General features: G+C 44.0%; 1 long non-coding RNA gene across 3 annotated transcripts; it reads right to left on the bottom strand.

Annotated features, from left to right (window-relative positions):
- Positions 1-1,832: 1,832 nt before the first annotated feature.
- Positions 1,833-12,649, bottom strand: LOC116234915 (uncharacterized). Of its 3 annotated transcripts, none has more exons than XR_016470972.1 (6): positions 12,501-12,649; positions 7,561-7,701; positions 6,554-7,084; positions 5,769-5,888; positions 4,838-4,896; positions 1,833-3,573 (listed from the first exon to the last, which is right to left on the bottom strand). It is a non-coding gene; the product is annotated as an uncharacterized LOC116234915 (long non-coding RNA). The 3 variants fall into 3 exon arrangements; XR_016470973.1 differs by having other exon boundaries at positions 6,554-6,900; XR_004168227.2 differs by lacking the exon at positions 7,561-7,701 and having other exon boundaries at positions 6,554-6,715.
- Between the last annotated feature and the right edge of the window lie 2,251 nt (positions 12,650-14,900).

Below are 14,900 nucleotides of genomic sequence, written 5' to 3'. Positions count from 1 at the left end.
GGATAATTTATTTTTTTCTTTTTAAAAGTTTATATATATATCCTGGAGAGTTAATTGTCACCTGCAATGCTGTGAACTGACTCCAGGAGCTGGCACAGAAAAGGCTGCAAAATAAATTACATCTTTTGAAAGCTTTATTTCTGGTTGATTGCTATTAGAGAGAGACAGAAAGTAAAGAGCAAAGAGGAAAGAAAAGCAAGGAAATTACCATATGTCCACTTCTACTAGTGGAACACAGCAGCATCTCCTTACCTTCACAGTTTGCATCGTTATTTGCATTTTAATTAGCTTTGCACAGTTAGTTACAAGATCAGCATGGCAGAGAACTGTGTGACACCCTGACTGTCATAAACCTGGGGTTGTGTCTGAGAACATAGGTGCTGAAAAAAATTCACCTACTAGCACCACAATACAATCTACAGATAGACTTAGTTTCACGTGGGGTCAAGCACAAGAGAACAACTTGAGGGATGCCCTGTGCACACGCAGCATTCCCATACATCTCATCCCAGCGCCTCAGGCAGTCATTTCTTCCTAAAGAGAAATGTCTGCAGCAAGTTACCTGTGCTGTCAACCCTCCTCCTTGAGGTCCTGGATGTGGTCCTTGCAAGAGCCTGAGCTCATGACAAGCCCGTGGCATCACATAGGGATGTGCTGCTGTGGCCTTGCAGGTAGCAGCATGAGGAGCAAGGCCAAGGTACACTGGGGTGCTCAGGAGCTGTGAGCAGCAGCAGGGAACCCAGAGCACCCAGACAGCACCTGCTGAGAAGGGGACCTCTGTGCAGTGAAATGTCACTGGGAATCCCAGCAATCTCCTGAGAGCTGGGACAGCTCCATTTGTAACCACTGATGTATATCTTTGAGAAAGTGGGTTTGTGAAAGCTCCATGGGTGGGTGTCCTCCTGCTGGCACTGCAGCCTCAGCATACACTTACAGAGACCCTGCAAAATGCCAGACATCTGAGGAAGGTATCATGTTTGTGACGTTCCGATGCAGAGCTGGCTGAAATCACTCCATCTTCTCCCTTCCTCTGCAATAGGAAGGCTTGTGCTAAAGGTTTCCTTAAGAAAAAAAACTACTTCTTAATATTTGAACTCCTTGAAGAAACGAGTGAAGAAATAGCAGAAAAACAGAATATGACAATTCTGACTTACAACAACTTCCCCTTGCCATAGTAGGGCCCTGCTGATCCCAGTAGGAGCCCACAGCAGCCTTCAAACCACCACTTCTACATCAAGCATCTGTGAACAACTCTTGCAGCACAAGTGATGGTGCATCATCCTACTTCACTGACTGATTCAGGGTTAAGTACAAGAGGTCAGCGTGGCCTCCACTTAGACACTGCTTTCCAGTAATAATAACATTGCTAAAAAATACTGTGTTGACTGTTTCTACTTCTCACTGAGAGACAGTCATATCTATTTTTCAACTTGCCACTGCCCCATTTCCCTCCCAAATTTTTGGAGGAATCCAAGCCATTGACGTAATTCAGGCATTCAGAGGGCAAAAACAAAACCTACCCTTGATCTCAGTCCAGAAACCTTTAAAATCCAGCTGAGGCCAAGCCTAGGGGATGCCAGACTAGCTGAAGGGACAATGGAAGGAGTGCCTGGGTATTAAGCAGCTCAGAAGAGAAATGCAGCTCCTCACCCCACAGCTGGCTCTGCTCAAGTTCCAGAGAGCCCCAGCACGCACTGCAGAAGCTTCTGGAGCAATTGAATCCAGCACTGTAGGATTCACTTGTGTAGTTTTTGTATCAACGAATCAAAGTCTTAAATGAATTTCACCTCAAAAACTTACATTAGAACCAGCCTTGAAGGTTTAAGCTCTATATTTGCAGATTATTCTGCCACTTCTAAAGTGACTCACTGAACACATAGGACAAATTACTGTCACCAGTCCTGTAAGCTAACCTGCTGCCAGGCTTCAGGTTCAAGTTCTGGTCTCTGCTTGTGTCTTCCAGTTTCAAGCTTCCAGCATCTGCCTTGAGCCTATACCTCTCCACATCAGTACCTCACCACCTCAAAAGGACATCAGTATACGTAATCTGTTACTAGCAGTTACACATGTGAAGCTGTTTATAAAACAGTGATTCATTACAGTAGCATTTTCAGTGGGCTCAAATCTCCAGCATTGCTTGCATATCAACTAAACCTGCTACACATCCTGTCTTTCTGTCATTATTTGCTGTGCTAGCTTCAGTAATCAAGCAACACCAGCAGAAATAATAACCTCAAAAACTACACAAAGTGGAAAACTGAGCATGAATTTCAGCAATTGAATTGCACTTTACTCCATGCATTTGCAAAATAAGCTCTGAGATTTCCATCTGCTTGGTGTTGTCGGCAGGTAATGCTGGCCAGATGTTACAACAGACCTTTTCTACATCTGCCAAGTAGATTCCTGGCTTCACCCAGGAACCAAACATCCTAAGCAGGGTACTAGCACCTCTCTAGCCAAAAGGAGAGCTTCAGCAATTGTAGACAGTTTCCATAGATGACAATAATTCAGAATTTCAGACTAGGAAATTGGGCCCTGGGAAATAATGCTCTCATCTAAAAGCCCATGGGAAAAGGATAGCTCCCCCTGAGGAGCACTGTTCAGTTACTTTACTGAGACTGTTAAAGCTAACAAGATGCACAATAGGCATGCCATGAGCTGTCCATGTCACAGCCCATGGGATGCTTGCCAGCTTTCATTCAGAATAAAACAGTCAGCAAATGCAGCTTCAGGCATGTCTGCCTGCATCTTAGCTCAGCTTTTCAACTGGATTGCAGTACCACGATAAGGTAAGGGACTAGGAAAAAAGAATGACTTTGTCTTGGAACAAAGCAGTACATCCAGCAAACCCAGCCATTCAAGGGGCAATGGGTCACCAAGGTCTCTGGCAGCACACCCTGCCCTCCTCTCAGAAGCCCTCTTTGTACCACCATCCTCTTGCAGCTGAGCACCCATGGAACCAGCAAACTGCTGTTATCCCCCACGATGACACTGCAGCCTTGGGAAGAGCTACACACTTGCAGTGCCCTGCAGCTGACAAGCCATTACTGATTAACATCTGTTTTTTTGTTTGTTTTGTACATCACTGTTTTTTAGCTCAGAAGCACTCAGCTCACCCCAGGTCACAGCTGGGCTCAAGGCTGGGGCAAGCAGCTGGTGGGAAGGAGAGCCAGACACAAAGGTCACAGCCACAGCACCTCCCTCCTACCCTGCCAGCTGCCCCTGCCCACAGATCAGCTTATAGTTTGCTTGCCCAGGCCGGTCAAACCCCAGCTTTGTGCTATGTGTGGGAAGCTGGTTCTATCTGTGTCCCTCACCCCAGCTCCAAGCTGGGTGGTACTAAAAGGGCAGAGGCTTTTCCAGGGTGAGTTTCACCTGAGATTCCACTTTTCTTCAAAACAAGCTTCTTGCCAGTTGGTTTTAATGCAGTGGTAAGCATTGTAGCGTTTCAGGATCACATCACACCGAGTTGCTTACAACAAGTGTACAGTTCTTATCTCCCACTCACACCACGGCTGAAACTGGAAAAATATGGAGGGAATGGAAGTGCCCAGGTAACTCCTTCAGCTGTCCCTGCATGGAAGTAGAAATGTCATTATCTCTAGAAATAAGGCTTTCCACCAAGTGAAGATTAGGTCTTTACCTATGATTACAGCTAGATATCCTTGCCTATCAATATATATTTACACAGCCTCCAGAAGCTTTCTGTGTCTGTTTCATTAATGCTCACAGGAGCTGTATGCAAGACATTGCCTATGCTACCAGCTGTGCTCTGTTGTGCTGGAAGACTGCATTAGTCAGGCAGGAGCCTGCTACTGACTGCACAGGCTTAAGAAAATCCATCTTCTACTGCTTCTCTGCTGGATTTAGCCTTTCTAGCCTTTTTTTTTTTTTTTTTTGAAGCCCAGCTCTGCAGTAGCATAAATAAAGCAGCTCCCCCACCAGCCACAGGCATCCTATGCTGCTGAACCACAAGATGTTTTATTTCAGCATTCAAATACCTATTCCATAGCAAGAGTTACTTCAAGTGAAAGAAGTTAAAAACGTGAGCAGCAAAACCTGAAGGACAGAAGAGTTTGGACAACCTCTGGTCATCATAGGAATACATAAGGTGATAGATGCTGTAGGCACTTGGCAGCTGGTGCTCCTAGCATGAACTATCTTGTGCCATGTGCCACTATGCAGTAACAGCAGTTGTCCCAGCCATGCTATAAATGAATCAGGATTAAGGAGTGGTGTTATACTATGATATACCTGGAAGGACAGAGATAAGATTTCAGTTCCTATTTCCTAATTGAATCTACTGTTCCCTACATGAATCATAATTCATAAGTCTGTAGCAGTTTCCCTAAGAGGATCAAACCTTTTCACACTATAATTTTTGCCTCTTTTTACACAGCAGTAAAAATCCTTGTGATAAGAGGTTCCAGTCCTAATTCAGTAGTTCTCGTTTTCATTTGAGAGTCTCAGTTAAACAAGGGGCACGTCCCACCTGGGTTGGAACTGCCCACCACACAATACAGCACTCCATGCTTGGCTGAGGGCTGCCCCCCACACCACCTTGCTGCAAGTCTCTTGAGTTTTGCCTGCATTTCAGATCCACAGGGAGACTGGTTGTCTCTGCCCGTCACCTGTCTCCACAGTATTTCTCCAGTAAAAGACAGCTATCATACAGAAACATCCCTCCCTATTGCCCACCCTTTGTGTATGGAAACAAAGCCCCAAGCAGCGCCCCCATCTTCATGCTAACAACCACTCTGGAGCTTCAAAGAGCTTACTGCAGGAAAAATTTCTCACAGATCACTGTTGTGAGCTCCAGCGTGGTTTGAGACCTCACCTTGTGTATAGCTGTCTCCCAGCCTGGCTCAGCGTTCTGGGTTGGAGGCCAGAAAGATCCTGCATAGATGGAATCAGAATCAGCCAAGATATGCTGCCCTCCAGTGTTCTCAGCACACTTGTGGTACTATTGCACTCCTCTGGAAACAGGTCCAAACCACTGATGATGTTACTTAGTGCTGTTATCTCCCTAAGGGTTGAAAAAGGCTACATCTTCAACATGACTTGCTGACTGCTTCTCCTTAGCTCTCTATTCACCCGAATCATCCCCATCTGCTGCAGCAGCAGTTTGGTGAGAAGGTAGGCCATGGGGAAGGTCCTTACAGAGCTATCAGTCTGCTGATACACGCTCTGGAGCTCAGTCATTTACTCTTCTTTCTGTTCTCCAGTGCCTCTCCACCATCTTATCCAATGAGGCTCAGATGGAGGATTGCAGTTGTGCTCCAAAGAACACTGTTAAGCACCCAGCCATCTCCTCCTGAATTTTACTCAGGTAAATGGAGGTGTGGTGTCTGCTGGCTGATTGCTGTAGTAATGCACCCCATGAGCCATCCTTCAAGAGAGATCACACCAGCTTGCTTCCCTGAAATGTCATGGAGCTTCACATTTGTAGGACTTGTAAACAAGAGCTTCACTTACAGCACTGAACAGGTGCTGTTAGAAGTTAAGCTGATACTTGAAGTTCAGTTTTCAACCTACAGTGAGCTAACCCATGTGAGCTGCTGTAATGAACTACAAGGGGGGGTGGAGGGGGGAAGATTTACACACCATAACAAGATCAACTAGTTAAAGAAAAGCAATGAGTACTTCCCAAGGAATATTCTGTCATACAGGGATGGATCTGCAGGAAGCAGGAGGCAATGGCTTTCTCTCCTAGCTGCCTTCACTTACCAGGCAAAAAGGGTTGGAAGGAGAGTAAGAAAAGCACTCACTTGGGAACTGTTCTGGTGCCCAGCATCTCGTTGGCGCTGAAACAGCAATGGGTCCCAGAGGTGGCTTATGGAGCGATGGCCATGAGAAAGAACCAGGCTTCTGAAGGAGAGTGGAAGAGTCTTCCCAAGAGATGATAAAAAATAGATTAAAAGCTATCATTAGTAGTGGATACAGACTGAAAGAGGTTGCAGGATACTAATAATCATACACAAATGCTTTTTTTAGGACATGATTAAAGTTAACATATCCTTATATTTACAAGGGCAGGCACATGTTAGAACACAACAAGATGTAGATCTTAAAACTTTATATGGATAGACATGTCTTACTAACTAAATATGCCCAGTTTGACAGACCCACACACACCCCACCAAATGAGTGTTAAGTATTAATTGATCTATTAACACCATCAGCACAACACCAGAATGCACTGCAAATGATGCAGAGCCCTTATGAAAGAAAACCCTTAAGTTTATATGATAATTAGGTGCCTGCACCATCTTCTGCCTCTCAGGAGGGGAGGGAAGGTAATAATTATCAACCAGCCAAACTCCTTGCTACACAAAGAGGGCTCCCACACTGCTGTCAGCTATGACAGCAGCCAGTACTCTGTGGGCAGTGCCTGTTTTATTCCCTTCATTTCACAGGGAGTGAAAGAGGCTGCATTGCCAACCTGCTTGCACTGGCACGGGCAAGGCTCATAAAGAACTACTTGGCTTAAATCAAGGAGCTCCCACAGAGCACTTTGGAGAGAGCACTGATGACCACCACTCTCAGTACTTGCCTGACACCTGGACAGGTAGCTCCTGGGATTCCATGCAGCCAGGCCAGCTCACCAGCCACCACCTCCAAGGCATCTCTCAGCAGGTGCAGCACAGCAGCTTTGAAGTCAGGCTGTGGGAGCAAGATTGCTGCCCTCGGCCCATGGGGTAGCAGCCACCTGCCTCTGGAAACAGCAAAACAGGGTCTTCTGTCTGCCTCCTCAGACTCCCATAATCAATTTCAGTCAACTCCAGTAAGAGCGAATGGACTTTTTCGTAGTTTTTTTCCTTTTGTAATTGAAATGGGTGTCAATTTGACTTGTCAGTTTTAATTAGCGTTTGCATTATGTTCTGCTCTGAAGAAACCGCTCTGTTTTGACAAACAAGGAGGAAAGTCTAGTAAATAACTCAAGCCTAGAATTGAGGATGTCAACATGAAAGGCAAAACTAATTAAGATGCTTCGCAGGAGATCACAGTGCTTCCCGTAGACACCACTGACGTGATGTTTTAGACAGGCATTATGTACAAGTGGATATATACAAACACATCCAAACTGTAAGGGATTCATAAATGAAAAGTGACATCAATTAGTACTAGCAATGGAAGAGAGCCCAAGACCTGCAGCTAAATTCAAGACTAATCATACTAGATGTATTTGCAAGAAGGATTGGTTCTCGCAAATGGAAGAAATGTAGCAACTCAAGATAAAAATGCAAAGGAAGCATTATTGTCCACAGCTAATGAACAGAAAAACCAACACAAGTTCAGACTCTCTGGAGCAAATTTGGTTCATATCTCCTGCTGTAGTCAATCAGTATTACAAACAGATAGACCTCCAGGGACATCAATGGAAATACAAGCATCTTTTTAAAAAAACTTTAGACATATTAGATATTTCAATTGACTGAAGCAAACTGACATCAGTTTTTTTTTAACCTATTTAACACAGACTTACAGATGAAGTGTGCAGTAACCTATATGCAAACATAAGTTTGTTTAGCCATCTCTCACACTGAGAGGTAGCATTACCTGGGCAATTTGTGCAGCTCTAGGAGCATCACGAAGTGTCACTGTATAAAACACATTGCTGAGGTTTATTCACAAGGTGTCTCCAACCCTTGGAAAAGAAACTCAGTTCTTAGCAGCTTTACTGAAATGGTGGGAAAAGCGCTTTGGAAAGAGGAGAAAGCAATTTAAGATGAACACTGAAAAAAAAAAATACTGCCATACACAGGCAACTTTCCGTTTTGACTGGAAAGTAGCAGAGATGCTAAAAGCCATGTAGGAATAGGAACACCACCATTTGTTTTAAGATGCAATTTGTTCTGCTTACGATAGAGCACATGACCTCATTGGCTGCAGTTATGGGTGGTGGAGACACACAACAAAGATTCTCCAGTGGTCCCTAACACGATCTTCTGCTAGCATCAGCAGCTTCCCTGCTCAAAATACCATCAGTTTTTGGAGTGTCATCATCCATCCCCGCCCTCCTCCCAGGGAAGGGGAAGGCAGGGAGGGAAAAACTGAGGAGAAGTTGCAATTCTTTTTAATACAATTGCTCAGTTGAGTGTGACAACAATTTTTTGTTTTCACAAGTTAGAAGACTCTTAGGAACTGAGGTTTGTAATGGAAGTAGCAATTGGCCTTGGTCACAGCTCTAATAACTCATCAAAATCTAAGTTGAACCACAGCACGAGGGGGAAATTCCAGACAGGGGATCAATGGCGTATTTTTGCTTCAGTTTTTGGAAGTAGCTGTGACCTGACTGGAATTGGATTTGGAGAAAATATACATACAATCTCCTTTTCCTCCTTACTACAACATGGAGAAGAGCACAAAGAAGGAAGTTAATGTAAACAGGAGTATTTAGCTTAATAACAAATGCAGTGTTTCAGTGGATGGCAGTGTTTTGGTGCACATTCTTCTTCCCACCAGTGCTCTGTCCAAAATCCCAGTTAGGCCATTCTAAATGACACTGTGGGGCTAGAAGAACACAATTCCTTCAGCAAAAGCTTCTTGCCTACCCACATGGACTTGCCCTGTAGAAGTTACCACATTTCATTTCATCCTGCCTTCAGCTTTCCCCTTTTATCTACATTTAATTACTCACCAGAGGAACTCAGGTTGTTCCAGGGATATAAGTTCCCCCCTCTCACAGCTGGAGGTTTGAACAAGTTAGAGCCATGATGGTGGTGACCATTGGTTGCCACCTTTAGTACACAGACATAGCAGCCACCTTTACCTCATTAGTCAGATGATCACACCATTCTCCAAGGTTTGACTCCAAAGGCTAACAAGACAAGGCACTGAACAGCACTGCTGGGCTGAATGACCTGTGTTTCAGACCTATGTCACATGCAGGTGTGTGACATTAGCATCAATGGCTGAGGTGTTGGATTGAGCACCAGCTGCTTGTTAAACCCAGAGCAGGAGCTCCTGTTGTGAAGTATCACATTTCACAAATTCAGGTCCCACGTTACAGAATGCCACAGACAAGGAATCTTCAGACCATGATGAAGATCCAGCACAGCATCACCCCCATCATCACTTTCAAAGCTCTAGCTGTGCAGAATAACTTCACATAAATCAAGTCCTCTCTAGCAGTCTACAAACCTGTTTCCAGAGGAAAGTTCTCTCCTTACATTGAGACAAAATAAAGGAGGCTTAAAAAAAAATCTCAGGCTCACAAAAGCTTCACCATGAGATATTAATGTTAATATACAACGTGAGTAATTGAGATTTTCTGATCTCTTTGAAGGATCTAGACTTATAAGTCCTGTAACATTTCCTCTACTATCCAAATAATATTGAATAACAAATGGTTTCACCCCTTCGTTCTGTCTAAGAGAGAGCCTTAAGGACACTAAAGTGAGTAATTGCTGTTATGGCACTTTGCCCATGCTAAGTCTTAATGTTGTAATAAAAAAAAGGTTTTTTGGCTCTCCTTTACATTTTAGGGTGAATAAATCTTAATCTGGAAGTTGGACTTCTCGTTGTTTAGCACTACTCCCACAGCAGTGATCTACTGAGTCACTGGTGCTCCAGACACCCTCTCAATCCAGAACTGGCCAGATACAGTCAATAGGGCAAAAGAGGAGACAAGAGAAGACGGGGACAGGAATCCCAGCACATTTCTTTCCTTCCTTCAGACTCCTCAGTCCCCGTTTCCTATCACTAGGCTCTCAAGCATGCTTTGTGCCTAAAAATAAACATCAGATGAGCACTGCCCTGGGTTTGGCTGCCTACCAGCATCTTCCGCAGACTTTCCCAAGCAGTGCTCTGGACACCACGCAGGGCTTTGTGGCAGAAGTGCACCCCACAGGCCAGACCATCAGCCCCACAACAACACAGCAGTGCTGTGGGCTGACCGAGCACAGGGATCCCATGGCTCAGAGACACCTCACTGCTCACCTGCAGCTTTGCAGGCTTGTTAGTGCAACTTCTCCCTTTTAATTTATATCCTCCATTGTTAACAGAATAGAGGGTATAAAACATAATGCCTTCATTTCCCCTGACTTAATAGCTGGATTAATCAGCTGATTATTAGAAATAAGTCATATGAAGAAATTATTGCACTTCCCACTAAAAGAAATAAGTATTTGCATGTTATTCTTGGCCAGCACAGCAGTAACTAGAGTCAAAAGTAGCCCAGCATGGGCCAGGTCAGCACTAACAAAGATTCCCATAACCAGCCCAGCTCAGGTGCTGAGGTTGGACAACTCCCAGCTCAGGCTCATATTTGTGCTCATCTGAGCACAAATTTGTGCCCCAGTAACGGGGTAATGGAGAGAAGCACACAGCAAAGAGCAATGGAAGCTGCTGCATAAGCTGCTTGCTAACAAACATCAGGCACAACGCATCATCTATTAGATTTCAGGTTACCCAATTCAAACATGACGTAGCGTTGTGCAGTACAGAGATGAGTGTTTAATACCAGAAGGAAGTGGTACTGTCAGACCTCCAGAATCAAGACTGCATCTCAGCATTGTTTCTTAAAAGGGCTGCTGCTCCTGTATGCCAGCTCCATGACAGCTGAACTCACTTTCCCCCCCAAAAAACATAGCTATTATTCATATTATCTGCAAACCAAGTCCTAGAGCAATCTCAGATTGGTTGTTTTTAACTAGTTCTACTGGCATCACTAAATCACTTCTCATTTCCAGAAGTAAAGAGCACATATTAGTATAAACACAACTTAAACCAGAATAAAATCCAGTCCTGACTGCATTAAAACAATGCAACAAATCATAAGGAAAGTTATAAATTGGCTTGGCTGAACTCTAATGTGTTACTGACAATTATACATTTAATCAAATTAAGCATGGTATGCAGACTGGCCTGTGTTTCCCACACTTTCAGTTGATCTCGGCCCTTGCAGCATCACAGACAAAAGGATCCTTGTCTTCTCAAGGCCAAGCAGATCACAGACCTCGGCTGGGTACTTGCGGATGTTTCTGGCTGCTGTCCCCCAGCCAAGTGTCCTGCTAGGATAACTTCCCCATCATCACAGCTGCTGTTGACAAGCTATCCTCTCCATCAAACCCACATCCAAGCTAAACACAAAACATCAGTAGCAAAGAATAGCCAAGCACACATATCTCTATTTTCCATATACCAAGTTCAGGGGAAAATCACGAGCTGAAAGAATAGATCTCAGAACTTATCAGGCTCTGTTTATTTCACATCAGTGTTCTCTGCTGCGTGGCTTCTAGGATTTATTCTTTTTTTGTCTGTATGAGGTTTTCTTTTTTGAGCCTATTATTTCACTGTACCTCCACTTCCCAGAGCACATCAGCAGAAAAACCAGGGGAACAGGCAGTGCAGCAAGCTGTATGCCTACTCCTGTGTCTTGGGCAAGGCCACTAATAGGCAGTGCCTGCACTGCCTTGTCTCAACTGATTTATTCAGCCCCTGCATTTCCAGGAATGATGTTCACATTTGATTTTCATTTCAAAGTTCCTGCTTCAGCAGGGTTAATGAGAAAGAAAGAAATCGTATAGCAAATGAAGGCTTAATCATCATGCAGTTCCCTCAGATAAACATTAATTGTCCCATCCTCAATGATTTGCATGTAATTAATTGTACCTCTGTACCAAAGGGGAAGAAACTACACACTTCAAGGTCACAAAGCAGATGTGAAGAAGGCAAAACGTCATTTCTGCCCCAACTACAAGGCAGCATCCACTCTTCAAGTTGACACAAAACACAGAAAACCAACAAAGAACAGAAAACCTCAAAATGTTGTCAGCTCCCAAGTAAAAAGCAAAAGAAAAGAGGCTGGGAAAAGAGAGCTTTGCAGCATTGATGATATAGATGAACTGCAGCTCATATCTGTGTGCTTGGTTTGTAATAAGTTTGACAAATAGACTTGTGTAAAGTTATCTAGTTCCTTTTACATATCCCTGTAATGACTACAGCAGCTATGGACTTAAATATCCAAATCCCATCTCTGAACTCAGCTGTAATTTACTTTTCTTTGCTGGGCTATTTATCATCCTAATGCCCTTGCCAAAACAAAAGTAAATTCTACCAGACACATCATAAAACTATTTAGCAATCAGAACAAGATAGTAACTCAATATAACAATACACTGAACCACAAATACCCCAAAAGCTAGCTGCTGCTGTCCCTTTGCTGTTACTTAAGTGTCCTAATGAAATTTCATCTGATTGCAAAGTGAAAACATGAATAGTTTATGTATAATAAATAGCCTATTTAATTAGCAGCTGAAATGTTTAATGGCTAATATTAATTTCTGTTTAACACTGAACTAAATCTCTTCCAGCTGAAAGCTCTGAACTCAGGATTCTGTGTTTGGTATTCATTTCAATTGAAAGAACTGAATTCAAAGCAAGCAGAACTTCAAATACAACTATGTAACGAGGAAACTGAGGTACAACCAGATTCAGGCTGGAGAGACCTAAAGGAACTGTTACAAGGTGATCACATCATGCCCACACCAGCTTACTTTTCTGAGGTAATGCAATAGAAAGCACAGCAACAACAGCAGAACAGCAAGATCCTAGACAACAGCAAGAGAGGATTTACTCAAATTCAAGAGCTGGAGGCACAGAAATAAAAGAAATAAGCTGTTTATCTTCAGAAGGCCTCAGCTATGCAGAGATCCTCAGCAAGATATCCTCACCTCTACTGCAAACCCTTAAATGAGATCTGGGAGGGGGTGGACCTAGGATCCATCCCTTCTGATCACTCAGCTTCATTGCATGCACCTGAGCTCCCCTGGGTTGGCCCTGCCTTCACACCAGGTGCTCAGTCACTGCTTTAAGCTGTGACTCAGCATTTCTGCTGCAGCACTGCATGCTACTGACCCAGATTATAGCATGGTTTCAGAGAGGTAGGATCTGTTCCTTACTCAAAGGCCTATCACCATACCCTATGAAGTGCGTTGGTCAAGAGATCGTGCAGTTACCATCCTAGTGGTTATCGCTGGCTGTGTTATTCCAGCCCAGCTCAGTGCCTCTTTGAAGAGGTCACCAGCACATAACTAATTCTTCAAACAACAATAACCACTGACGTGCTCCAAGGCAAGCAGCCAGTTACAAACACTTGCAAGATGATGCCTCATAGAGCATCATAAAATCTAATCTTTGCTTTCAAAAATTTTAGCGTCAGAGAACAGAGCAGGGGAAAGGTTTGGCATCTGGAAAGGCATTGGTTGTTGGTCTGAGGACACACAGTTGCAAGTGACTTATTTCCTTCTTGAAGTGAAGCCCACCAAACCCCTCCAGTCTACACAGAGGAATCAGCAGAAGAAAAACATCTCCATTTTTGCGCTCCTACCAAGCCAGGTGCAGGAAGGCACTGTGCAGTGCCTATCCCTTGCTCTTCTTCTTGTACAAACATCAGTCTTTAAGCACACTGGGATTATGATATCGCCAGTTTCTGTGTTAGCAACTCCCAAATTCTTTTTTTGTGGAGTTCTGTGGAACAGGCCATAAAAACGAAAGTTTCCATTCCCTACTGATGTTAGGATATATAGGACTGGTTGGATATCAGGACAATTTTTTTTCTCAGAAAAAGTGGTCAGACACTGGCACAGGCTGCCAGGGGGCTGATGGAGTCACCTGGAGGTGTTCCAGAAATACGGAGATGTGACACTGAGGGAGAAACATGGACAGAGGGCATGGCCAGGGGGAGGAGCGGGTTGGGTGTTTGGACTAAGTGATCTTAGACATCTTATCTGTCCTTAATGATTCCATGATAAGATAAGCAAAGGAAAAACACCCACGTTGCAGCTAAGGAAAGCTCATTTTATGTATCCGTCACCAACACACAAAGTGCAAATCCCTGCTTTCCCCATGCCACTACCTAATGTTTTGTCAGTAAAAATAAAAATGCCATGCACAAAAGAACTTTTTTGTTACTTACAGTTCATTGATTTTTCTGTTGTTCAAGTATGAGGGAATCTGTAAGACCTCACCTCTAACCACCCTGCTTTTATGTCACAGAGCATTTAGAAGCAGTAGAATGTCAAAGTAAACAAGATACACAAGTAACTGTGATGTGTTTCCCCAAGGGTAGAAAAGCATTGTCAGCCTCTCTTGCATTTTCCATTTGCTCTAAAGAAAAATCAGAATCTATGCTTTCTAACTTATGATTAGTATTGATTCCTTTTGGAAAACCTGGGGCATGAGTGTATCTCTATATACGTTTCCATGCAATGAGGAGAAGTAGATCCTCTTCTGGATGCCAAGGGCTTCAGGACCAGCTTGCTGGTAGGGTCCCACTAACCAGGGCTCCTGCAGATGAGCCCTTGCCATCGCTTGGAAGATCTCCAAGTAGCAGCAGAGAGCCAGACACAGCCTTTCCCTACTCCTGCCAACGTCATCCTCACAAAGACAAACCTGGGCAAGGCCTCCTGGTGAACCAGCACTCAGGGCCCTCCTGAGCAGGGGGCCTGCTGCCAGCTATGCATCCAGGTGGGCTCCAGCTTGGCTCCAGGACAGCCACGTGCCCCCATGCCATGGAAATCCCAGGGTCATTTCTTGTTCTAACATCCTCATTAGCTTCCCCATCTTGGCCAGGTCCCAGGCTGACCAAGCACAGTCCCTCCTCACACACATTTCTCTCTCGTTCCAACCACAGACGCCACTTTCAATTTCTTTCCTGCAAACTGCCCTGCTTTTTTTTCTTTTTTTTTTTCTTTTTTTAATTAATAGGAAAACAGCTGCCACTTTTCACCCAAGAGGTGGCCATATTTTGATGGCAGATTAATACCTCTATTCTACACACTTGCCAAAAACACTGGAAACCCTACCTTCAGGCAAAGGAATCTGCTTACAGTTGAGGAAATGATAAATTTTGCAGCCTACTTCTAGAGAGATGCTGAAATTCTGTTCACAGCAGA

The sequence above is a fragment of the Phasianus colchicus genome, chromosome 14 (genome assembly GCF_987193195.1).
Source record: "Phasianus colchicus chromosome 14, bPhaCol1.hap1.1, whole genome shotgun sequence".
NCBI lineage: Eukaryota > Metazoa > Chordata > Aves > Galliformes > Phasianidae > Phasianus > Phasianus colchicus.
The sequence above is the reverse complement of the archived record's forward strand: the minus strand, read 5'-3'. Positions and strand labels throughout refer to the sequence as shown.